At 43.1% G+C, this 23,827-nt stretch overlaps 1 protein-coding gene and 1 long non-coding RNA gene across 8 annotated transcripts in view; one reads left to right on the top strand and one right to left on the bottom strand.

Annotated features, from left to right (window-relative positions):
• LOC135910455 (uncharacterized transporter YutK-like) overlaps positions 1 to 23,827 on the bottom strand; it is a 365,908-nt gene that overhangs the window by 73,845 nt on the left and 268,236 nt on the right. The gene's annotated exons all lie outside the window — the stretch shown is intronic.
• Positions 734 to 15,336, top strand: LOC135910442 (uncharacterized). Its single transcript, XR_010567069.1, has 6 exons — positions 734 to 847; positions 5,210 to 5,286; positions 9,745 to 9,813; positions 10,883 to 10,963; positions 14,452 to 14,586; positions 15,207 to 15,336. It is a non-coding gene; the product is annotated as an uncharacterized lncRNA (long non-coding RNA).

Below are 23,827 nucleotides of genomic sequence, written 5' to 3'. Positions count from 1 at the left end.
ACACAGTAGGGATATTGTCAGTCCGTCTGGCTGTCTCCTCCGCGATAATCCGGTGCTTCGTCAGTGGAATCTCACTGACCCTGGGTGTCTACGAGACGCAATTGCCAAACTGGTGCAGCAGGTCGCGCTACGTCAAGAACAGGTAGCTGTTCAGAAGCGTCTTGCTCTCTCTGTTGTAATGCAAAGCATTCGCCGAATTCCGCAATCTCGTCGAGGTAAGCAACTGCTGCGCCTTTTTCAATGTGTCATCGTCCCTTGCTGAAGTTTGTGAGCACTACTTCGGTTTCCCCACGCATTACCTTCACTCTAAAAACTAGGAAGGGTATCGCAGGAGTGAAGCAGCTGATTTACACGTCAAAGCGTTGTTTTAATCTAGCGAAATGTCGAGTGGAGTGAAATGTAATGTTCGGTCTGTCACCAAGGAGAGAGTGAAATGTACTTTTCACTCTACCCTTCAGAAAGAGAGTAGAATGCCCGTTATACTCTTGCTGCAATAGAGAACAAAACGTAGCGTAATCTTCTGCTTCAACTGTATGTGGCTGGCCCCGAACATTGCAATGTATTACTCATTCACGCTGAGCAAAGAACACATCGTTTTGCTTCTAAGAGAACAGGCCACCGCAGTTCAAAGGAAGGCATAGCGAGCGCTCTACTTTTTCGCTCGGAGTTCCTCTACCGCGCGCGTGCGCTCAACTTCGCGGAGCAACACAGCACCGGGGAAAGAGGATCCGTACAGCGAGCAGCAACGAAGGCCATCGAAGTGAGATCGTGTGTCAGCCATCTCTCGTCGCCGTGAAAACACGACAGTCGTTCGTCATTCCTTGGATATAACGAGAAATCCTCCACGGTAAGTGAATTCTAACTTAGGTGCACATTCTCCGTATATGACATGCTATCGCTAGGAAGTCGCCGCGGCTCTTAGCCGACGCGATTGACAACGGACTAGGCAAGCACGCTGTCTCTCGATGTTAATCGAAAAAGTCAGTCATCGCGATAACTGCGTGTGATTTTATCACTTTGCCGGTATCCGTAAGAGCTTTCAAAATCGCAAACGCTGCCAGAACTATGGTATGTTCAATAAGACGCCAGGCGAGAGGACGCTTAGAATGGTTTGCTGACCAGCCCATGATTCCGAGCCTATGCGGAGCGTGATTAGCGTGCGTTTTGTGCGTTTGAATTTATTCAGTTGGGGACGCTGTTCAGGGGCGCTGTTGAAATAAGGAGTCGCATAACAAAAGGCGTCGTTTTGATGACGGCATGCTTTTTGTTATAAATAAGCCGCGCGCTTGACGGTGTCTAACCCAGGGGGAATCTGCGACCACTGAAGTTACGTGAACCACCAGTGCTAGTTAGAAACATTGCCGCAGGCATTCAGCTGCATGCTGCAAGAGATCAATTAGGCGCTTTATCTTGAACTTACTGAAAACGCATGAGCAATCCATGTTTTATGCTGAATAAAGTATAAACCCCATATAAGAGACCTTGCGCGCGACAGCTACAAGCGACGCGAGGGAGATGGCTGTCGCGTTCGCTCGTCGCCTACAAGTCGTGCGAGCGACGATATTGAACGACGCCTCCCCGGTGTTGCCACTTTGAGGGCTGCAATCACGCGTGACGCGCGCTTTAGTAATTTAAGTTCATGTATTTTACTATAAAAAGTAGCATAAAATATTTCTGGAGGTCTCGCAACCGGTTCTTAACCTTGCACGTATAAAAATTCAATCATTTGCTCGTTCCGCGCGACAATCGGTAATATTTGAGCGCTGTTCATCCAGTTCCGGTTTCGCGGTATTGGCTAGTCGCTCATAGCACTTCCGGTAGACGAGCTACGATTTCTAGAATACCAGAAGCGAGCCATCTGTTCAAGCGACGGCCCGTTTTGTCGCTCGAAGCCATCGCTCGTCGCCGTCGCGCACTAAATCGCTCTCGCGGTGTTTATCCCTAAGACTTAACTGTCTTTGCTCATGTATTGAAGTGGTGTGATTATAGGTCTGGTTTTATGTCTCCTGTTGCGGTTTTCGAGCAGGTTGCGAAACTGGAAGGATGCTTATGTCTACGAACTCGTTGAATTGTCAAGCAGCGAGTTATGCTTCGGCATCAAATATAGCGGCTTGTGTGTGGAATTACACTTGCAGGGGCGCTTTGCAGACGCCTATTGTTTGGACATGCCTGTGCATTTGCTAATATGAGTTGGCGTTCTTGAGTTATGTCATATGAACACCTAATCCACCATTGCTCGGGGGGTTAGAAGTGAAATGCGTGCATCTTGCTACTGCATTGCAGATCAAATGCGTTTATGGCGTTAATATTTTAATAGAGAAATGAAGTATCAAAGTAAAACGTTTCTTTAATTCCGTGTTACCAGTCGTCTGTCGTACACAAAACAAAGAGTTGGTCTAATGAACTAATAACTGCGGTTTAACTGCATCATTTACATGCCTTCAAGAATCTAAAATGCTAGATTTGAAGCTGCAGCAGTAGTCCCGCCTGTCAAAAATAAACTCCATTGCGCACCTCATAAATGAAAATAAGTTCATGCCTTTTAGAAAGCTTAGATTTACGCCGCAGGGAACTTTCTTGTTAGTATTGAAATGTGGGTATGCTTGCCGTAACAAGCCTTGTTGCCCTTTCTTATAGGCACATCCAGTCATATCCATTGAACTGGAGGGCAATTTTTTCATCCCTACTGAGCATCATATTTCAGCTATGATCCTTAAATTCTGGCTTGAGCAGTGGCACAACCAGGGATGGTGTGGGGGGCACACTGGGCACGTGCATAGTATTTGCCACAAGTGGTGTTTGCGATACACCACACTTAGGAGGGAACGGAATAAACGGGTACATAAGAAGCCGATCAATGAGTTAGCGGTAAGAGGGAAAATAGTGGAATTCCAGATCAAGCTACAGAACAGGTATTCCGCTTCAACTCGGGAAGAGGACCTTAGTGTTGAAGCAATGATCCACAATCTTGTAGGCATCATTAAGGAGTGTGCAATGGAAGTCGGTGGGAACTCCGTTAGGCAGGATACCAGTAAACTATCGCAGGAGACGAAAGATCTGATCAAGAAACTCCAATGTATGAAAGCCTCTAGCCCTACAGCTAGAATAGAACTGGCAGAACTTTCGAAGTTAATCAAGAAGCGTAAGACAGTTGACATAAGGAAGTGTAATGTGGATAGAATTGACCACACTCTCAGGAACGTAGGAAGCCTAAAAGCAGTGAAGAAGAAACTAGGAATTGGCAAGAATCAGATGTATGCGTTAAGAGACAAAGCCGGCAATATCATTACTAATATGGATGAGGTAGTTCAAGTAGCTGAGGAGTTCTATAGAGATTTATACAGTACCAGTGGCACCCACGACGATAATGGAAGAGAAAATTGTCTCGAGGAATTCGAAATCCACAGGTAACGCCGGAAGAAGTAAAGAGAGCCTTGGGAGATATGCAAAGGGGGAAGGCAGCTGGGAAGGATCAGGTAACAGCAGATTTGTTGAAGGATAGTGGGCAGATTGTTCTAGAGAAACTGGCCACCCTGTATACGCAATGCCTCATGACGTCGAGCGTACTGGAATCTTGGAAAAACGCTAACATAATCCTAATCCATAAGAAAGGGGACGCCGAAGACTTGAAAAATTATAGACCGATCAGCCTACTGTCCGTTGCCTACAAACTATTTACTAAGGTAATCGCAAATGGAATCAGGAGCACCTTAGACTTCTGTCAAGCAAAGGGCCAGGCAGGATTCCGTAAAGGCTACACAACAATAGATCATATTCACACTATTAATCAGGTGATAGAGAAATGTGCGGAATATAAACAGCCCTTATATATAGCTTTCATTGATTACGAGAAAGCGTTTGATTCTGTCGAAACCTCAGCAGTCGTGGAGGCATCACGGAACCAGGGTGTAGATGAGGCGTATGTAAAAATACTGAAAGATATCTATAGCCGCTCCACAGCCACCATAGTCCTCCATAAAGAAAGCAACAAAATCCCATTAAAGAAAGGCGTCAGGCAGGGAGATACGATCTCTCCAGTGTTATTCACAGCGTGTTTACAGGAAGTATTCAGAGACCGGGATTGGGAAGAATTGGGATAAAAGTTAATGGAGAATACCTTAGTAACTTGCGATTCGCTGATGATATTGCCTTGCTTAGTAACTCAGGGGACCAATTGCAATACATGCTCAATGACCTAGAGAGGTAAAGCAGAAGAATGGGTCTAAAAATGAATCTGCAGAAAACTAAAATAATGTTTAACAGAATCGGAAGAGAACAGCAGTTCACGATAGGCAGCGTGGCACTGGAAGTGTTAAGGGAATACATGTACTTAGGGCTGGTAGTGACCGCGGATCCGAATTATGAGACGGAAATAATCAGAAGAATAAGAGGTGGCTGGGGTGCGTTTGGCAGGCATTCTCAGATCATGAACAGCAGGTTGCCATTATCCCTCAAGAGAAAAATCTATAATAGCTGTGTCTTACCAGTACTCACCTACTGGGCAGAAACCTGGAGGCTTACGAAAAGGGTTCTACTCAAATTGAGGACGACGCAACCAGCTATGGAAACAAGAATGATAGGTGTAACGTTACGGGATAAGAAAAGAGCAGATTGGGTGAGGGAACAAACGCGAGTTAATGACATCGTAGTTGAAATCAAGAAGAAGAATTGGGCATGGGCAGGACACGTAATGAGGAGGGAAGAGAACCGATGGTCATTAAGGGTTACGGACTGGATTCCAAGGGAAGGGAAGCGTAGCAGGGGGCGGCACAAAGTTAGGTGGGCGGATGAGATTAAGAACTTTGCAGGGATGGCATGGCCACGATTAGTACATGACCGGGGTTGTTGGAGAAATATGGGAGAGACCTTTGCCCTGCAGTGGGCATAACCAGGCTGATGATGATGATGATGATGATGACACTTATGACAGACCTATGACGTCTGACAATGACCAATATTCTATTTGTTAGCAGGAGTATTCTAACATTGGTGACAAACAAGGATGAACTGTTGGTTATTTGTTTTTTTTGTTTAAATCAAAAAAGTAAAGTTAGTTTGGCCATTGACGGTTGCAGTCATTTGGATGTTTTGCATGAATTTGCTAGGACGAGGAAGAGCTAAAACTTTCTTTTATTGCCATGACCTTGACTATCTTGATGCTGTTTGACACCATGCCCCTGTGTTGACTTTCGCACTCGATCTTTTTCAGGCACCCGCTTTATATAACGCAAGAAGGCAGCTGCAAGGATACGAGGATGTGAAAGAGCCAGTGCAGCGTGACTTCAGGTAGTGCAGAGGAGCGAATGCCAAAAAATCTATATTGTCACGTGGTGCTGACGTTAAGAACACAGTAGCAATACCGTGATAGACAAAACTAACTTTTATTGGGCGAACCTGTGCCCACAAAACAGGCTACACTTATAGCACAACGATAGCGGTGAACATGGTCGGCGATCATCGGAAATCTGATCAGTGGTTCAAGCGCGTCGGCTTTTATACACAATCGTCGAATGTTCCAGACTAATCGTTGGGCCCCGCGGGCCTTCCATAAAGTTCTACATCATTCGCGTCAGGCGAATAAATCAGATAACACAAGGTTCGGCGACAACAGACTGCGGATAGAAGCATCGATAACTTTCCAGAAACTTCGGATACATGCAAGCGCGTCCCGCGCTGTGCGATAAGATTTGTTAGGTGGCGAAACCTGGTCGCCCTATAAATATAAATACACGTGTCAATATACATTGGCAAGCAATTTAGACAAGAAAACTAGTATGTGGGTATATTGGGTGTACCATTTGATCAAATATCAACAAAATCAAGATACAGTGTGTTACACCGAGGTGAAAATTCTCGCGTGCTCTAGGCTGTCATCTTAACATCGTATATTTATTTAATGTCTCCGATTGGAAAGTAAAATCAAGTATGCTCTCTGGAGACAAACACATAGCAGTGTCAATGAAAAGTTAGAAACGTGTTTAAAAAAAGCTGATTAATTGTGAGAACTGACTGCTTTTTGTCTTGCTTCTCAACAGATATACCCATGTGATAAAAAAATATTGGTATAATGAAATTGCATATTTGCTTAGTGACATCAGACATACTTGCAATGGGCATGGTGCCTGTGTTCACTCTAAAAAGCAACAGCCCATGCTCGGTTAGGTTAGGCCCAGTACAACATGCATGAATTGGAGAGTCCTCATCATCATCATCAGCCTGGTTACCCCCACTGCAGGGCAAAGGCCTATCCCATACTTCTCGAACTACCCCGGTCATGTACTAATTATGGCCATGTTGCCCCTGCAAACTTCTTAATCTCATCCGCCCCCCTAACTTTCTGAAGCCCTCTGCTACGCTTCCCTTCCCTCGGAATCAATTGTTTTTAATTTATGTTAATGACTTGCTTGATGTTATTCCCGAAAATGTGTGTGTACGTTTGTTCGCGGATGATTGTATCATTTTTAAACAAATTGTATCACCCAGAGATCACATTGAATTGCAACATGCACTGAATGTTATTGACGACTGGTGTCAAAAATGGGGCATGGAACTAAATACTCAGAAAACAGTACTACTTCGTATCACCAGGAAACTAAATCCGAGCCAGTTCTGTTATACCCTTAGAAACAATAGTATCTCAATTCTAGGCAAATATAAGTACTTAGGTGTCACCCTCACAGGCAACTTTACTTGGTCAACCCACATTTCTGATATCTGAACATCAGCTCTACGTAAGTTATGGTTCCTTAAAATAAAGCTGAAATTCGCACCCTCGCAAACAAAGCTTTTAGCTTATAATACGTGTGTTCGTCCTAAGTTTGAGTATGCTTCTATCATTTAGGATCCCTATTTAAAGAAAGATATCATGCAACTTTAACGTATTAACAGAAAGGCTGTAAGGTTTATATTTCAAAAATATCGTAGACTTGATTTCCCATCCAACCTAATGCAATTAAACTGTATTTCTACTCTAGAAGCCCGCAGAAAATTTAGTCGCCTTTCATTTCTTTATAATTGTATGTTTGGTAACATAAAAATAGATCTGCCTGACAGTATAAAAGCCCTAACAACACGACGCACACGCCATGGCCATGAATTTGCACTAACCCCAATTTTTGCCTGAATAAAATCTTTCAAATTCAGTTATTTTCCAAGAACTGTGGAAGAATGGAATTCTTTGCCGTCTGATATTTTTGGTTACAACAATTTTCTCGCTGAGTTGGAGTGTTAACTTCTCTCATAAGCTTTATTTTTCTTTTTTTTTCTTTTTTTCTTTCTTGCTTGCTTTTTGTGGTCTGTTGCTTCGTACATTCATGTTTGATGTAACCCACACCTGCTGGGCCACCACATTGGCCTGCAGTATTTTGGAATAAATAAATAAAATCCATTCCCTAACTCTTAATGACCATCGGTTATCTTCCCTCCTCATTACGTGTCCTGCCCATGCCCCTTTCATTTTCATGATTTCAACTAAGATATTAACTCGCGTTCGTTCCCTAACCTAATCTGCTCTTTTCTTATCCCTTAACGTAGCACCTATCATTCTTCTTTCCAAAGCTCGTTGCATCATCCTCAATTTAAGTATAACCCTTTTCGTAAGCCTCCAGGATTCTACCCCGTGCGTGAGTACTAGTAAGCCACAGCTGTTAAAAACTTTTCTCTTGAGAGATAATGACAACCTGCTGTTCACAATCTGAGAGTGCCTGCCCAACGCAATCAAGCCCATTCTTCTGATTATTTCAACCTCTAGATCCGGATCCGCAGTCACTGCCTGTCCTAAGTAGATGTATTCCCTTACCACTTGCAGTGCCTAACTACCTATCGTAAACCACTGTTCTCTTCCGAGACTGTTAAACATTACTTTAGTTTTCTGCAGATTAATTTTTAGGCGCACCCTTCGGCTTTGCTTCTCCAGGTCAGTGAGCATGCATTGCAATCCGTCCCCTGTGTTGCTAAGGAAGGCAATATCATTAGCGAATCGCAAGTTACTAAGGTATTCTCCATTAAATTTTATCCCCAATTCTTCCCAATCGAGATCCCTGAATACCTCCTATAAACACGCTGTGAATAGCATTGGAGAGATCGTATCTCCCTGCCGTCTTTCTTTATTGCAATTTTCGTTGTTTTCATTATGGAGGGCTATGGCGGCTGTGGAGCCGCTATAGATATCTTTCAGTATTTTTACCTACGGCTCGTCTACACCCTGATTCCGGAATGCCTCCATGACTGCTGAGCTCCCGACTGAATCAAACGCTTTCTCGTAATCAATCAAAGCTATATATAAATATTGGTTATATTCCGCACATTTTTCTATCACCTGAATGATAGTGTGAATATGGTCTAGTGTTGAGTAGCCTTTACGGAATCCTGCCTGGTCCTTTGGTTGACGGAAGTCTAAGGTGTTCCTGATTCTATTGGCCATTACCTTAGCAAATACTTTGTAGGCAACGACAGTAAACTCGTCGGTCTATAATTTTTCAAGTCTTTGGCATGCCCTTTCCTAGGGATTAGGATTATGTTAGCGTTTTTTCAAGATTCTGGTACGCTCGACGTCATGAGGCATTGGGTAAACAGTGTGGCCTGTTTCTCTAGAAGAATCTGCCCACCATCCGTCAACAAATCTGCTGTTACCTGATCCTCCCCAGCTGCCTTCTCCCTTTGCGTAGCTGCCAAGGCTTTCGTTACTTCTTCCGGCGTTACCTGTGCGATTTCGAATTCCTCCATACTATTCTTTCTTCCATTATCGTCGTGGGTGCCACTTGTACTGTATGAATCTCTATAGAGCTCCTCAGCCACTTGAACTATCTCATCCATATTAGTAATGATAGTGCCGGCTTTGTCTCTTAACGCATACATCTGATTCTTGCCAATTCCTAATTTCTTCTTCACTGCTTTTAGGCTTCCTCCGATCCTGAGGCAATATTCAATTCTATTCATATACTTCCTTATGACAGCTGTCTTACGCTTGTTGAATAACTTAAAAAGTTCTGCTAGTTCCATTCTAGCTCTAGGGTTAGCGGCTTTCGTACATTGTCGTCTCTTGATCAGATCTTTCGTCTCCTGCGATAGCTTACTGGTATCCTGTCTAACGCAGTTACCACAGACTTCTATTGCACACTCTTTAATGATGCCCACAACATTGTCGTCCATTGCTTCAACACTAAGGTCCTCTTCCTAAGTTAATGTGGCGCTTCTTTTTTTTATAATTGTGTCTCGTGAGGTTTACTGACGGGCGTATAGGTGCAGTACGACACAGCATGTATGACTAGCACAAACAAAAGGTGGGGCAGATATATGTAGCTCACTGTACACGACAGAAGGCAAAGAAAATCCGTGTTCAGCAAGTATGTTAAATGCCATGTACGTAAATTTTACAACGCTACTCATTAGAAGCACGCACAGGTGCGTCTTGACGAAAAGTTTTCCTGGGTACAAAATTTAGATCGATCGTTATTTACACTAATTACGCTCTAACCCAGAGACTTGACAATTTGAATATGTTATATTGCACAAAAAAACCTAGAGCCAATTAAATTGTGTGTCAGCTTCATATGCATACATATAGTCTTTCCTATGCATTAGGTTGTTTGCGTAATGCATTACCAATTGACAGCCTATCTTATGATGTGTGCTCTGTGTACATTACATTTGTTTATTGCTTTACTCGTTTGTTTTGTGACCTAATTATGCAATGCCAGCCTATATAAATTTTCATCATTTGACATAACCCTGTATGTTTTGTAGGGACATCCCAGGGCGTGTTTTTCTCAGCACCCAGTCAACTGCCAGAAGTGATTCCAACACAGGCCACCAGTAAGTGGACATCAGTTTCAATTTCGGATCATGCAGTTGGCTGCTGGCTTGTACTGAGGTTTTCTGTTTGCTGTTAATGAGGTGGTGAGGTCGTTCTAACGTGCATTTTGACCGAAAGGGTGCAATCATGTCTCACAGAAGTATATATGGTTGCCATTCTCTGTGTGGGACATGTGCTCATATTCATGAAGCATTTGTATTAGACGGTATTGTCGCTCAATGAGTCAGATATCAACACTGTAATTTTTCAGTGCGAGAAAGTAGTTGCGAGAAACACGATATATTATGACGCTGTAAAGTTATTTCATTAATTCGAAGGGAGGTTTTTGAGCAGGAAAAAAAGGTTGCTATTCCCGGCAAACATGTATGTTTTCTCACAAGTCATATAATGAAACTGTGGATGTGTTAAACTCATGACAAATGAATACATTTTCGTTCATCCTTTAGTAAAGCTTCTAAAAGAGACTATAAATAGCATGTGACTACCTCTCCAATCAGGAGATCATACACTTAGTCATAAGTGGTAGTTTCATGCAGTCTCGCACTCTGTATAACCTTTCCTTTCAGCAGCATTGGAACTGGTGGCTGCGTATTCAGAAGGAGAAGTGCACTTGACACTGTATATGTATGTGTGAATTCGGTTTTCTTTGTATGTGTCGGCTCACTGACACAAACAATGCAAAAATCAGTTGTACCATGAGACTGACGACGACTTCTGCTGCTAGAAATGCTGCACTTTATATTTTATAGTACTGCATGACATTTAAAGCAAAGCTAGCACGTAAAATGATCAAGAAAACTAACCGCTGTTATAGCTGTTTTGCGCAAAGTAAGCTTGTCCTTCATGGGGTGTGTTAATATGAGCTCTCCACCAATGTCTCAGTAGTATTACCCCTTGGCGAGGGAGAGATTGGGGGCAAATAATCGTGTTATTGTTTAAATGGTGTCCTAATTATGTGCATTTGTTCCAAGCAAGTTGTCTAGATTACTTTGTTGTTGAGTGTACAGCTTATGAAACCGTCAGCAACTACTGAGTTGCTAACATGCATATGCATTTATCACTATACAGGTCGCACTCAGCTGTACCACTGCAGTACTGCGGAAATTGCCTGCACCAGCGGCTTTGCAACAGCTGTTTCACAGCATATCGGTATGTGCTAATCTATAGTTATGTTGGCATGGGCTAGTATTATGTACCACTGCTACTGTGTATAGCGACAGATCCACATGATAAGTGATGTAATGGGTACAGCGAAAACCTTTGAATGTTTAATTATGGTACATAGAAAGGCTCTCCTTTTCGTCACTGGAGCAGGACAGAAGAGCACGCAGGCACTCCTGAATGTACATATATTTCACAACATGAGAGACATATATATATATATATATATATATATATATATATATATATATATATATATATATATATATATATATATATATATATATATACCTACATACAAGCAACTAAACTACAGGCAGGGACGTTCCACGTCATCTTCAATTGACATGCACAGCGCAAGAATACAACACAGACTACAGAGAAGCACACGTGTTAACAGATTTGATACACAGGTTAATTCAACAGATTTGATACTTCAGGTGTGCTGTTTTACACAATGTGGAAGGGAAAGGGGAGAAAGTCAGAAAAAAAAGAGTGGAGTGGAAAAGAAAGCAATCGCGCCAAGAAGCATGAGAAGCATCGTGCTGCCAGCATCACCAGCAGGACATCTAAAAAGCACTTTGATAAAATTACATACAGGACAACCTTATGTATTGTTTTGTTTCAATCAACTGAGATCATAATGCAGCCATAACTGCAATCAAGTTGTTTTCTTATGTCATATAAGGGAATGATGTGGGCACAAAAAACTGTTGAGAGCTGAAGGATTATCCATGCTAGCCTCATTGCCTGATTTGCTATCGTATTGTTATCAGCTGCTTATGTTAGGGACAAAAACTAAAAGTATGAGCTGTTTCCTGGTTCGTCATTCCACACAACATGTCCTTGTGACTATATGTACATGCAGATGATCCATAGATAAAAAATATTCCGTACAGTATAATCTTCTTACAAGGGACACTTGGTTGTAAGAGACATGTTAAAATGGTTTAGTTGGCTTTGCTATGTTTGCCACATTACCAACACTGTATACAAGAGACACCTTTGTTACTAAGGGTGACTTTCTATGTATTCACTAATTCGAAAGGACACTACCCAGACACATTCACTTCGTGCACCTTGTGCGCTCCAAAGGGCTTAAATGTCACGCAATCCTACACATGTCAATTGTGCAAGTCCTCTTAAGCATGAACTAAAAAAGGAGGGCAACGTGGATAGTGCATGGCAGAAAGTGTCCGCAGTTGAAGCTGACGAGCGTCTAAGAGCACCTCAAAGGTACGGCGAGCAATAAGCAGGCTTGCGAAGTGAAGTGGTTCACTTCCAGAAGTTGGGAAGGAAGCTAACACAATCTACAGTTACTAAAAAGCTGTGCGTGTCTTCTTTAAGGGGCCGCTGAACCACCGAGGTTGAAATTTAGTTGCGGTGTTGCAGTTGTACACGATAAGGCAACGAACACGTAGCCACGAGAATTTTTCGAAACGGTGCAGTAATAGTGGAGGTACGTGTGTTTGATTATCGAAGAGTAGTCCCCGCTCATCTCACTCTTCATCTGTTACACGCTGTGTGGACAGTATGGCCTTTTCCTCGCCTAGTACGACTACAAATGTTACGAGACAGGCCATCACCAACGAGTTCTGTTGCTACCGTGCTGGCACGTGGTTCGTCCTGCGAGGGGTACCGCTAATGACCTCGCCAATACAATGGAACCGTATGGTGACTCCTGTTGAAGAGCCTCATAGGGAGACCCTTCTGTCGTCGTTTGTGTTCTTTGCCCCCATTGGCTGCCCCACAATGGCATCGCGAGCAACGCGACGAGGAAGAGGGCGTGCGTGTATTTGCGTGCAGACCTTCCCGGCAGTCGTACACTCTCGCTTGACCAATCGACCGCACTGGAAACTGGTGACATCAACGACAACCTGGTGACGTCAGGACGAACTGGGGGGGGGGTGCAGGATAAGTCCGGAGAGGCGCACGGGTTTGTTTTCTTCATCTGTTGGTGTTCCCGCAGTGCTACGCGCTGTGGCATTTGGCATCATCGATCGCTACGGCATTCTGATTTTGATGCGCATGCTTACTTGAAATGTTAAAAAAATGTTGAGAGGTGGTTTGTGGGCCGTTTAAACCACACTCAGCAATTGCTCCTTCAGATATATCTAAACATACTTTAGTGATGATGCATACTAAAGTGATCTTGTCTGGCTCCTGAGTGTTTTAAAACTTTTGGTTTCAAGAAACATGTTTCCTGTGCCTCTTGAGTATCTCTTCTAATGAGGCTTTACTGTAATGTGCACACACATTGTGTAACTCCTCTTAGAAGTATCATTCATTAAGCCTGGTCACTGATGTGCAACGCTTGTGGTTAGGTTTTGTTGTCTGCATTTTTTAGACCTTTGTTTAATTATTCAGGCTGTTCTTATTGGTTCTTCGATGCCGGAGACAATGCCTACGGAATTATTGGCCCTGATGACGAGTGCCCTGAAGGGGCAAGCGACATCTCTGTTGCAGAAGTTAGCCCGATAGCACCTGCAGTTACCATGGCAGGTGACACAGCAGAAATAGTTACAGAGACTGCCGTGTCTACTGCAGCTTCAACAGTGTGCGAGGCAAGCAGCAGCACGTGAGCATCAGCAGCACTGTCAGAAGAAACAGCACCAGTCCTGGCAGGACATGTGTGCTACCATTGTGACTTTTTTTTGCAGTGCATACAACTCATTTGCTCAATAAACAAAAGCTTTTAATCGTGACTGTCAGCCACTGTTCTTGTGCAGCAAGTGCAAGATTAGCTTTTGTGTTATAACACCAGTACAAGCTTCACTTTAAAATATACAAACCTATTAAATTTGTTGCCTCCCTGGCCAGCCCGCATAGTGACAATCCGGAATGCATGGTACGACACACCTCTCCCGCATTAGAAGATAGCAGAGAGACTCTCAGTGTTGTTGCTAGATTAACTGGTCTGTAGGCAACTAGAAGGACAACATAGGTGTCATAAGAATGTTGTTGTGGTTGAAGAGGTAAAAAAGATGTTTGATGCAGCTGAACTGCCAACTGATATTGAACAAATCAAAACCGACCACCTGAGAAAGCAACACTATGGAAATTTGGGTATCTATGTGCTGCCACCTCGTAAAGCTCACATGGAATGTAAAGACTTAGGCTGTGAAGTTTGCAGACCGCCTTCATAATGTGCTAAGGCAACCGAACATTGTTTACTATGTAAGGAAGCTCTGCAGAATACAGACTGACTCTGTACTTAGTGACTTCTGGGATGGAACGAGGTTTCATTCACATCCAATTTTCAACAAACACAAAGAAAATGTTCTTCTAAATCTGTAATATGATGACATAGAACATGCCAACCCAATCGGTACAAAAAGAGGCAGATTGGGCAAGCTCACTGTATTTTATTTAGCAATCTTAGACATGCTTCCTTCTCAGCGTTCTAAACTGTCTAGCATCTTTTTGATGGGTGTTGGTTACACCGCTGAATTAACGTTTTTTTTTTTACTCTCTAGACGGTTCAAGTGGCTGTTGGACAAGCTGGCCCTTTTGACATGGAGTGGCTCGTTGTTTTGCTACGAGCCTCAATAAACGAATGAATAATGAACCCTCCAACTTGCTTACCATGCTACTTCCTAAATGAGAACATTGTAAGTATCAACCTAAGGCTCAGCTGCTCTTGCATGTCTAATATCAAGTCACAGAAGCTCTCTCCCTCTCTTTTGCTTTTTTGTAGCATTACTGTTTCAACTTGCATGTAATCCCAAGACATCACAAAAATTTCTTGAAGTGCTCAGTGTCACTCTACAGATGCTCTACATACCTGCCAAGCTGCTTACAGGGCTGTGTGTCACAAAAAGTAAACGAGTGGTACTTTTTCATGTCAGATATGCAAACTAGGAACCGACAATAAAGTGAAAAGTGGTTGTATAGTAATTTTTATTGTGAAAGGCACTACCAAACTGCCTCACGATTTCTAGCAGGTTGATTTAGATTTGAATTGAATTACAAGGCTAGTTTGATTTGTGTTCGCTTGGCTTCCTAAACTTTGGTGAGTGTGTGTACAAGTGGGGTCGGCAGAGTAGGATTCTCAGCGTACGAGTCTCAGTGAGCCCTAGAAATATATTTTGTAAGTGATTTTCAAACTTATTTTGTTGGTCAACCCATGGGGTGGATACAGACAGTGTGTCCGTGTCTCATGGCATCAACAGCTAACGGTATCGTCAATACTGTTGATGCTTTTGTGAAATCTATCGTTTTATTCTTTCAGATCACTGGAGGCATAGTTTCGATTCAAGGATAAAATGTCAAAAATGTTGGAGTGGCTGCACTTAGCAAAAAAGCTTATTTACAAAATGTGTGATCGTGAAATGGTCTTTCCTGATATTGATGACTACCTGGACTTGCAGCCTTTGCCGGAGAAAAAAAAAACTGACCCTTCGAAAGGGGGGGGGGGGATGGGGATTAGTTCTTGAAACATACAGAAGATTGAATTTACACTGGAAAATGGCAAATCAACATACTGTATATGTTTACAAAAAGACAACGCTGAGCTAACCAACTACTAGGCTGGTTGGCATAAAAATACGAGCGAATGTATGCACTAAGGCTGACTGAAGTTTTGGGTTATTGCTTTGAGGTATTATGCTGCACTGAAAGTTAATCGCTCATGCTTAGCCCATAGAAAGCTCTTCTTTGTGTCTGACTCTACCAGACTGGTGACCTCACATACACAAAGAAGATTGGTGTTCACCGAAAAACCAGTCAGTGACGGCTGGTTTTATGCGGCAACCGGCCCGATATCAAAAAAACTGGCCAGACCAGTCGAAAATCGGGCAGGTGGCAACCCCAACTTGCAAGCATGCTTCAGAAGATATGGTGGGAGATCTTGTAGTATACAGAAGATGAGGTACTTATGCATTTTTGGCAAAGCATTTTTGTAACAGCCACAGGAATCTGAAAATGGGCCTGGGTTGCGTACTACACAGAACATCAAAGTAAACTATGACATTTTATTTAGAGCACAGGCACAATGAAGCAAGAGTCAATCATTGAATGCCATTCAGAAGAAAATTCATATCTGTTTTAGGGTTTGCGGAAGCTAATGCTGCTGATTTGTATGGCTAATTTTCCATAGGAAACAGAAACTGAAGTGCCACAGGGAGTGATTACCAAAAAGTGTTTATGCATTCTTTGGTAATGCCTTGTGCGACTGGTTTCCCTTCCATTTCTGGATCAGTATGTGAAAGCTATTTTGGCAAGTGCAACAGAGACAACAACAAAACAAGAAAGGTCATCTCTTGACCATAACAATACTGCTCCTCCTTGCCTGAGAAGGCAAGTGTAGCAGTGATGTTGCGCTTGGCACTACAAAAGGGCACAGCCAGTATCCCTTAGTTTTGGTTTTGCATGTGAAATTAGCCAAACGTCATCACACCATAGAAATTACCAACATCATTTTCTTGCTTATATTACAATGAATATAGATTTGCTGCCAGTAATATGGGCTCCCATAATAGGAGAATGTTCACTTGTGTATGTTGTGGTTAGAAAGATGTCCGTGTGGGTACTTATTGTTCTAGTTGCAAAGCTAACTTATTCTGCCATGCCTACAGCCATTGCTAAAGTAGTTCTGCAAAGACATATATATATCTCCAATCACATTGGAATAAATTTCTTGAAACACACTTTACCTGAATTGCACTAAAATGCATGGCTTACCAGGACATACAGAACATGACTATGAAATTCTAATGGCTGTTCTCTCAAACAAATGTACAGTAAATAAAGTTGTGGCTCAGTCTATAATAAAGTGACAATTTCATGTGTGTAGAGTGTATCCATGTTCATTTGAGATCGATTTCAGGAAGACTTTTCTGACAAACATGCAGCAGTTCCTGGTCCAACTTTTTCTGGTGAATGTCTACGAAAGCACTCTGTTGTGGGAAACCAGATGAGATTATTGAGCTCCAGGATTCATCCTTGGCAAAGGCTCTCCCTTTGTGCCTCATGATTTATTACATAAATGACCTGACATATCCCTCTGCATTTGGACAAACCCTAGGACGAGTTCAGAGTGTCGTGCTCAAGAAAGAAAAATTTCCACACTGCTTGGCAAACAGCAACCTCCTGAAAATTTCACAAAGGCTATAATTGTGATGAGTGGAACATTTGTGACATTTTTAGTCATTTTTTCATGGTGTTGAAGCATTGAACAATGTAGATAAGCATTTTCATTTAAAATTTGAGGTACATTCTTCATTCATTTAAAGACAGCTTCCTACAAAGGTGTGTAGAATTCAGTTTTAAGCATGACAGTTAATAGACAAGAACTGAAGAATTAGATGTACTGCAGATGGCACAGGACAAAAGTGTGATGAAAATTACACAGACACTGCTGCTGCATCGCTGGCCACAGTGAGCAGCAACTTTTAGGGCAAGAGAGTCAACAGAAAGGAACATTATGACAGTGTCATGCTTCCATGTGACCACTTTCCATGTTATTTTGCATGATACAGCTCCACCTCCAGAAACGAGACCACAACTTTTCTGTAAGAAAGCTTTCACAAAAAACTAATAACACCATTAACACAGCAGTATCCTTTTTTGTGAGCTTGAGGTTCCTGGGTGTTCATTAATGCAAAAGTTAGAAAAAAAGAACATGTGTCGTACTTACACCTTTTGAAGTAATACTAGGGGGACAGAACTTTTCTAGTCATACATCTTGATCACACTACCAAGTTTCTAAACGCCTTTTATAACTATTATTGCCAGTTACTCATATCTGAGTGCATTGTATGCATGTAGCAGGTGTACGATCAGGTCAGTTTGCAAGAGAGCCCTATATTCAAGAAATTTGAATTAAGATAGGTGCCATAGGACGCAGTCTCTTATCGCTTTATTGTATGTGGTTTAAGCATTGCTCAAAACGCTTGTGGATGGAAGTTTCAACTGGCACAGCACTGCGTTTTGCCACAATCGCATGTGTCTTCAAAGCAGTGTTTACCAGTTGTGTTGGTCCGTTTGTGTATGCATAGAGCAAGCTTTTTGTTATTTTTTTTCGCATTCACATGCTTGCACTAAGCTTGTATAAGGCAGTTACGAAATGTGCGTCACTATAATGAACTGTTCTCTTGAGCTTACACCTGCAAATACTAGTGCTCAGATGGCCGCACTTCTATGTTGGTGCACCGCTATCTTTGTGTATGTTCTTGTGTTTCTATAAACCTTGTATAAGCCAGTTATAAAATGTATTTCTCTAAGCACTGTAATATTCATTAAAGAACTGCTTGGTTGGTTTTACACATGCTAATTAGTACTGAAGCAGTGGTATTTCCATGTAGGCCCAGTGCGAGCTTTCTGTGTGCTCACATGTTTGTATTAAGCATCTACAAGAGAGTTGCTACATGTATGTCACTAATCACTGATATTTGTTGAATTCCTGTGATAGTTTTACACTTGTGAAAAATAGTGGACAGGACACAGTACTTGTGATGTATAGTTGAATTCATACAGTTCCAAGACATGGGCTGTGTACGTACCAAAAGAAATGCATGTCATTAGATTGTTGTGATGATTATTACTGTTTGGAATTTGTTAAACTGTATTAAACTTTTTTCTTGTATCAGTTGAGGTATTGAAATTTGTCATGCAACCAAACTGAGGGCCTGAACTTGTGCATACAAATAAACAGCTAATTTACGAATATACTGCTCATATTCTCCTAAACCAGTTTGACAAATCTTGTATACAATGCTGGGCAAATGCCGGAGCTGACTGGACTTTACAGAAAGAGTTGTGCATTGGCTGAAGACCTGTCTCACACTCGAGTTGGTAATGTTGCGTTTATTGGAGAGTAGAACACAAATTGCACTTCTAATAAAAATATGACAGTCAGTGCAGAAACATAAGGCAGACGAGCAGATGTGGCACACATTTCAGGGCCGTCCATGCCTACTACAGTATTCAAGTCTTCCTGTGCTCTGTGTATAAGTCCCTGTTCAGCCAAGGTTTTTACTCCATGACAGTTGTTCTGCTGGGTCCGTAGCAATATTAAAAAAAAATTCAATGATTTTCAAGGACTTTCGAGGCCCCGACCCAGTAACTTCAAGGACCTCATGCGGTGTGTTTAGTAGCTTGGACAGGCAATAGCTTGTTCAACAACATCGTTAACTTTAATGCAAACAAAATAAAACAAAACAAATTGCATTTCACTGATTTCAAACATTTGAAAGACTGCTAATTTGCCTTTCACCGCCCATCACTAAACCCACACACAAGGAGGCATTTCAAGAAAGCGCTCAAAGTTTTTGTGAAGTAGCAAAGGTAACTGCTTGGACCTGCAACATTTGCAGTTTTTGAATACTGTTTTATTTGACAGTGGATGTGATGTCGTCTGTTGCCTCAGCTTTTCACCATGAAATAAGCAATAGTCATTTCTAATTTCTTTTTATTGTGTCTGTAGATCTTGATTTACTGTTCACGGCTTCTCCTCGAATGCCTCAACTGTTGAGCTTCCTGCTTCTGCTCCTCCAAGTACATTTGTCGCCGGTTCCAAGTGCCTAAAGCTGGTATCTGCAGCTCCTTTGTAATTTCAACTTTAAGGATGTCGCTTTCCATCTATTACCTCCACAGACAATTCTATGTGACATGTTTGAGAGTGTCACAGAAAGAAAAAAAAAAACGCTTTGCAATGTCTGCTAAGTCTAGCCAAGTCTACAAATTTAAGGACTTTCCAGTACTTCTAAAGATTCAAGGGTTTTCAATACCTTGAAAATGGCATTTTAGAACTAAATGGTTTTCAAGGATCGCAACAAACCCTAGATTCTAGCACCTAAAGAATTTTACAAGCTTATTTTGGCATGGAGTTCGGAAATTCATGCTTTTTAGCTAACGCTGCATTATCTGTGTACATTGAAGCCACGACAGCGCAACCAGTTTGGTGTAAAGGAAAATACTGGAAGCTTTTAACACCACTCTTTTTTTCTATGGAGCTTCGTATTGCCTAGTTAAATTTACGAATGTGCCTGCTTTGGGTGGGCGTTTCTTCGACATTTTCCGTGAGAAGCAGATGACTAACCCCTGTATTAAGAAATGCATCCTAATACAGAGCTCATGATTGACTTGATATGAACGAAGCCTGGTGCGAACGGCCCCCAAGACGCTCACTGCGTTTCTTTTGGTGCGTTCACCATTTGCGTCTTTTATATCAAGTCAAGCATGGGCTTCAAGTTAAGATGCATTTCTGAATATGGGGGTAACCGTGCACAATTCGGGGCAACGCACTGTGCCATTGACACTTTGAGGAAACGGGGAAAACAAAGTTAACCTCCCATGTCCTAAACTTTCGCGTACCTGTGGTGTGCATTTATCGTGGAAGAAGAAACAGCGCAAACACAAGGACGAAAAAAAGCATCAACCACACCAGCGCTTCGTGGTGTGGTCCATGGTTTTCCGTCGTCCTTGTGTTGTGCTGTTTATTCTCCCAAAATGTTAAACCAAATTGCCGGCTAGTCCATCCTGTGCATACATATTGAACACACGCATGACTGTAGATGGTCTTCGAAGCTTTTAGAACGAGCAGTGCCACAGGATACGAGCAGTGCACGCGTAACAAGGGGAGACATTAGTAACTTAAGCATGGGTGCCGATGCATGTGAAGCGGCTATCGGCATGAGCAGTCTCCAAATGCTGGAATACATGTGCTTCGAAACGCTAAAGATCCGCTGCTAGTGCAGGACAACAGCTTACAGCCGACTGAACCAAACTCTAAACTAATGCACTTGAAAAGAACGCCTACACGGCAGCGTTAGGCACGTCGAAATACCTGGTACTGGCGTCGCAGTTGACCATATACGAATGGAACTGGCGAAAAAAATAAACAAATGCTCACCAGTATAGAACGACAGAAAGCTGAGCTAGTTGGTGAGGATTCATAATGCAAGAAATAGGTGAGGCGTGCAGACAGGACACAACAGTAGAGAAGTGGACAACACGAACGCCTTAATGCAAAAAAGAGGTGGGGCGTGCAGACAGGACACAAAGCAGGACGCAAGGCGTTAGTGTTGTCCACTTCTCTACTCTTGTGTCCTGTCTGCATTCCTCACCTCTTTTTTGTATTATGAATCTCACCAGTATACGTGCGAATTAAATTCACATACGTGGATGGTTGGCGCGATACTTTGTATCCGCGTATTTTGGGAGAACATATAATGCAAGGACTTGAGAAGCACTCGATCGTGAGCTGAACGGCACATTTGTTATTTTCCTGCGGTGACGACCAGCCGTGACTAGTTCTCACGTTGTCGTCTACGTTGTCTTCCTTCGTTAGTCGTAGCAAGGAATGGAAATGATGCAAACGCAAACGTGTTCCAGCACTCAACAGCACAGCACATTGCAGAGAAACTCCACCCACCGCAGCCGATTCCTCAAATACATTTGGTATATATAACATCGAAAAGAACACAACTGCGCGTGGTGGCGCTGTGGTGTAATGGTCAGGATGTGTGCTTTTGAATTGTATAGATGCAAGTGTTCGCGGGTTCTAATCCCCATGATGTACAGAGTGTTGTGATTCTTCATAAGTATGTGGCTTCCTTGACAATTGTGTTCTAATTAGGTTATGAGACTCCTGATTGTGGAATTTGCTAAGATGATTGTGAATTTTTTTTTCTCCGCAGTGGCATTGGGGACGCATACGCATAGACCGCCTTCAGAGCATCACGCCTCATAGTAGGCAGGATATAGACAGAAAAAATTACTTTAAAATCCTGCATAACTTTCCTCACGCCTATTCTGAAGGCCGCTTGGAATTGGGCCGCAGTCTCTGGGGAGCCGCCCTAGAGTACGGTATATCAGCGGCCGTAATTTGATCTGATTTCCTGCCTGCATGCGTGGATTCTAGCCAGGACTTGGCTAAGAGGGTATTGGGAGGAGTACTAGCACTCTGTTTTGAGGAGTACAAACACTCTGTTTGGGGGAGTAGAAGTAGTCGGTCTGGCGAAGTACTGTTACCGCTGCGGGGAGAGTATTAGCACTCTGCGGAAGAGTACTAGCACTCCCTGTGGGAAGAGTATTAGCATTCTGCGGAAGAGTACCAGCAATCCCTTGCGGAGGAGTAACAAAACTCTGTCAGGAGGAGTTGACCTACTCTCTCTCAAAGAGGGTCAATCTACTCTTGAAAAGAGAGTGAAATATGGGACAAGCAGCTACTCCATGAAAGAGAGTGCCCGGAACTCTTTGTTTTTAGAGTGTTTATGAGACTTCTGGGTATGGCAACACCTCGAGTGAGCAAAAGCGCAATTATCCGCTCGGCAAGGCCTTGCCTATCGCACTCTGTGTCGCACCTGACGCATACAAGACGGCAAGATAACTGTGGTACGGTGACGTCGTCTATGATGCGCAAAAACTTGCGTGGTATTTCTGCACTTTCGTCCCCAGAAAAGGTTAGTATAGCTTCTGGTATGTTGATGACTGTGCCGTACTCGCTTAAGAAGTCCATACCTCAGATTATATTTTTGCAACAGTTGGGAAGAATACACAATTTACGAGAAATGATGAATATCCTATGTCGACCCTTGCAGTACACTTGCCAATCGAGGTCAGTAGCTCGCCTCCAGCAACTGTAAGCTACCGCCCTAACCACTTCATTTTCAATTTGCGAAGTCTGTCCGCCAGTTTTTCACTTACGATCGAAAAGTTGGCGCCAATGTCTAGCAGCACTGTCCTGTCATGGCCGTCAATTGATACAGTAACATTAGCTCTAACAATCTCGTGTGTCGTCAAACCATGCGGCTGTATCAGTTGCTCGTTGGGCGGCAATGCGACATTTTCTGCACTTCGACATGTGGCAACCTATCTTCCCAGGTGATACTGCGGCGTCGGTAATGGACGTGGCGGTTGACGGACATCTGCGTGGCGGGGTTGCCATGTCTGGGAATGTGACTCGAGAGCCGAAATTGCTTGCCTCATTTCCTGGCGCACATCTTCAGTGACCGACGCAGCTGTGCGTTCACTTCGCATGGCAGTAAGCTTCTTAATCTCTTCCTGAACAATTTCCCGTATCAGCCAGCGCAAGGAGCCCTTGTCTGTGACCATCACAGCTGCGGCGCTTGCTGGGGCACTGCTAATCAGGTTATTATACTGGCAAAAGCGTAGGTTCCACGCGCACTCAATGGCTGTCGATTCTTTAATATATTCATCGACACTTGTCGACGGGTACCACACAAGATTAGCAAACAGGTGCTCCTCTACGCCGTACATGAGGTGGCTGTTTTTTTTTTTTTGTTCGGGCATATCGGTGTCTGCACGTTGACAAAGGCGAGCCATGTCTTCAGCGAACAAGGCAAGAGTTTCATTCGACTTTTGAATCCGTGATTCGAAAACACGCTGTGCGTGGTCCCGCCTCTTGGTGCTCCCAAACGTATGGAAGGACTGGCGGCAGAACTCATACAACTCATCCCAGCTTGTCTAGATTCATCGCGATTTACGAATCAAGTGTGCGGGCTCCACCTTCAAGAGAGATATGCACGTTGAATAGCTTCTGTCCAGCATGCCACTCATTATACTTGGCTAGGCGCTCGTACTCTTCGAGCCAGTCTTCTGCATACCCGTAGCCGTTAGCATGGAAGCACACGGGAGATCGAGGAATCAAAATAGTGACCAGTGCAGTGCTAACTGCCATGTCTTGGGCACTCGTGGTAACAGGCAGACTTCGTGGTAGGGACTAGATTCAAGGTTTAGGCCTAGTAGGCGACGGCTGGCGTAGTGGACGCGTGTGTCGAGACGCGGAAAATGTCCTGGGCATAACATGGGGCTGTTGACAGGCATGCCAAACATTTACCCAGCACCTCCACCAGTGTCACTACTCACAAGCAGCAGGAACTGGGGAAA

The sequence above is a fragment of the Dermacentor albipictus genome, chromosome 8 (genome assembly GCF_038994185.2).
Source record: "Dermacentor albipictus isolate Rhodes 1998 colony chromosome 8, USDA_Dalb.pri_finalv2, whole genome shotgun sequence".
In the NCBI taxonomy this organism is placed as follows: Eukaryota; Metazoa; Arthropoda; class Arachnida; order Ixodida; family Ixodidae; genus Dermacentor; species Dermacentor albipictus.
Note: the sequence above shows the minus strand (reverse complement) of the source record. Positions and strands in the feature narration are given on the sequence as shown.